This window comes from Symphalangus syndactylus, chromosome 12 (assembly GCF_028878055.3).
Source record: "Symphalangus syndactylus isolate Jambi chromosome 12, NHGRI_mSymSyn1-v2.1_pri, whole genome shotgun sequence".
In the NCBI taxonomy this organism is placed as follows: domain Eukaryota; kingdom Metazoa; phylum Chordata; class Mammalia; order Primates; family Hylobatidae; genus Symphalangus; species Symphalangus syndactylus.
Window position 1 is genome coordinate 64,799,931 of NC_072441.2, and position 3,539 is coordinate 64,803,469.

Consider the following 3,539-nt stretch of genomic DNA (forward strand, 5'->3'; position numbering starts at 1 on the left):
ATTTCTAAATCTCTTTAAAACATAATTGACTGTTTAAAGTAAAAATATTAACAACACATTTGGGGTCTTTTTAAACATATGTAAAAGTAAAATGTGTAACAACAAAGACATAAAGGCCAGGAGGGAAAAATAAAAATAGAACCATTTACTATTATACAGTTCTTATATAATGTGTGTAATGGTTAATATTATTTGAAGGTAGACTGTGTTAAATTAAAAGTACAAACCCTAGAACAACCACTGAAAAACGAAAGCAAAAGCAAAGCAAATAAATCAATAAAGAAGATAAATTTATCATAAAAGATATAAAATTATTTTTTTAAAGTCAATAAAAGTAAAATTAAAGGAGGGGGAACAAGAACACATGAGTCAAATAAAAAAGAAATATTATGGTGGCAAACTTAAACCCAACTATATTGATCATCATATTAAATGTAAATAGTGTAAACACGTGGATTAAAAGGCAAGATTATAAGAAAGCATTAAAATATGTAAGGTTAAGAGAACAAAACTAACAAACCTAGAATTCTGTGTCCTGCAAATAAAAACTGAGAAAATTTTCCACCAGTAGACATGGTCTGCAAGAAAAAGTAAAAGTTCTTCAGAGAAAGGAAAAGCATATATGTCAGAAACTTGAATCTACATAAAGAAAGAGCACTAGAGAAAGAATAAATGAAGCCATAATAAAATCTTTAGTTTTCTTATTCTTATCTGATCTAATAAATAACTGGTAGCTCAAAATAAAGATGGCAACAATTCTTTAGGTTATTATACCTTATGGATAAGTAAAATGAATAACAGCAATGATATAAGGAATAGAAGAGAGAGATCAGAAATATCTTCCAATGCCAACACTATTTGTGAAGCAGTATAGTGTTACTTGAAAGTGGTCTCAGAGTAGTTGTAAATGTGTATTGCAAACACTAGGACAATTACTAAACTAATTTTTGGAAAAGAAGTATAACTGATAAGCTGAGAGAGGAGAGAAAATGAAATTATATAAAATGTTCAATTAAGATCGGAGATGGCAGCAAAAGAAAGGAAGATTTAAAAAGAGTCCAATAATAGAAAACAGTTACAAATTTGGTAGATATTTGTCCAACTATATCAATAATCACTTCAAGTGGAAATGGTTTAAATACAGCAATTAAAAGACAGAAACATCAGAGTGGGTTTTTTATAAAAAAAAAAAACACCCATCTATAAGTTGTCTATAAGAAATCTTTTGAACATAAAGATGCATATAGATTAAAAGGAAAGGAATGGAGGCAGGGCAGGGGGAGGAAAGAATTAGTGTTTAACGGATATAGAGTTTCAAGTTTTCAAGATGAAAAAATTCTAGAGATTAATCACACAACGATGTAAATAGGCTTAACTCTACTGAACTGTACACTTAAAACTGGCTACAATGGTAAATTTAATGTTATGTGTTTTTTGCTCCAACAAAAAAGTAAAACAATGGAGAAATCTATAACATGCTAACACTAATTAAAAGAAAGTAGGAGTAGCTATATTAATTTCAGACAAAGCAGACTTCAGAACTAGAAAAATTAGCCCTGATAAAAAAGTCAATTAATCAAGAAGACATAACAATAATAAATATTTATGTGCCTAATAACAGAGCTCTAAAATGCATGAAGCAGAAATAAAAGTGCAGAAAGAAATTGACAAATCCACAATTATTGTCAGTGATTTCATACTGCTATCTAAATAATTGATAAACCGCATAAATAGAAAATAAAGATATAGAAGACATGAATAACACTATCAACCAACTTGACCTGACATTTATAGAATATCCTATCCAACAGAAGAAAATACATTCCTTTCAAGTGTATACACTAAATATTTACCAATATTTACCATATTCTACATCATGAAACAAGTCTCAAAAAATTTAAAACGATTAAAATAATCCAGAGCATATTCTCTAACCACAATGGAATTTAAATAGATACCAATAAAAAAATGAAAAAGATCCAAATATTTGGAAACTAAGAAACCTCCTTTTAAGTAACCCATGAGCCAAACAATAAATTGCGAGGAAAATCAGAAAATATTTTGACTGAAAAAAAAAAGAAAACACAACATATTAAAATTTCTCCTTGAAAAAACAGGTAAAGCAGGGCTTACAGGATAATTTGTAGCATTAAAATCTTATATTAGAAAAATAGAAAAATTTAAAATCGGTGACTAAGCTTCCTCTTTAAGAAACTAGAAAAATAAAACCAAACCCAAAGTGAAAGGAAGTAAATAGTAAAGAGTGGAAATCAATGAAATAGAAAACAGGAAAATAATGGAGAAAACCAATGAAATCAAACCTCTTTCTTTAAAAATAAAAATAAAAATGATAACCTTATAGACAGGCTGATGAGGAGAGAGACAGAACAAATTACCAATATCACCTTGAATGAGAGAAGGGCCATAACTATAGATCTTACCAACATTAAAAGGAGACCAAACAAATATAAAAATTTTATGTCAATAAATATAACTTTAGATAAGATAGAAATGGGAAAATGAAATCATATAAAATTAAAATTGGAGAAGGCAGAAGATTAATGGAAGATTTAAAAAGAGTGCAAGAATAGAAAACAGTTACAAATTTGGTGGATATTTACCCAACTGTACCATTAATCACTTTAAATATGAATGGCTTAAACTCCTTTGAAGACACAAACTGTCAAAACTCACTAAAAAAGAAATAGCCTGAATAGCCCTATATCTATTAAAGAAATTTGGGTTTGTAGTTTTAAATTTTCCCATAAAGAAAACTCTAGGTCTAAACAACTTTACTGAAGAATTCTACCAAAACGAAGAAATATGTAATATTTATTCTACATAAACTCTTCCACAAAATAAAATTTGAGGGAGCACCCTGAATTCATTCTATTACTTAAGCATTATCTTGATCCCAAAACCAGGTGGTTATTCTAAGAAAACTAACCTACAAACTAATTTCCACCATGAACATAGAAGCAAAAATCCTTAACAAAATTTAAGCAAATTGAGTCCAGCAATATATAAAAAAGCTAATACCTCATGACCAAGTGGAGTTTATCTCCAGAATGCAAGATCAGTTTAACATTAAAAAAAATGTATCAAAGCGTGATGATTTTGTTTTCACACTCATGTGTGAGATGTGCCTCCCTTGAACTTTGTTACATTGGCACTTTACCCATTTGACATGGGGGGAAAAATGAAAATGAAAAAAAAATCAGTGTAGTGGCCATTCTAACATTCTAAAAGGAAAATCATATGATAATCTCAATAGTTTCACAAAAATCATTTGCAAAAATTCAAAACACACATTCATGATAAAAACTCTCAGTGAACTTAGAAGGGAACTTTCTCAACTTGGTAAAGGTCATGCATGGGAAACCTACAGCTAGCATAATAATAAATGATGAAAAGCTAAGGTTTTTATCCTAAGATCAGAAGCAAAGAAAAGATGTTTTCTCTCTCTATTCCTAGTCAACAGAGTACTGGACATACTAGCCACGTGCAATTCGGCTAAAGAAATAAATAGCACCCAGACT

The 3,539-nt window shown here is 29.4% G+C and overlaps 1 pseudogene; it reads left to right on the top strand.

Moving 5' to 3' along the window:
- Positions 1–3,075: 3,075 nt before the first annotated feature.
- On the top strand, positions 3,076–3,188 carry LOC134735051 (uncharacterized; annotated as a pseudogene).
- Positions 3,189–3,539: the final 351 nt, after the last annotated feature.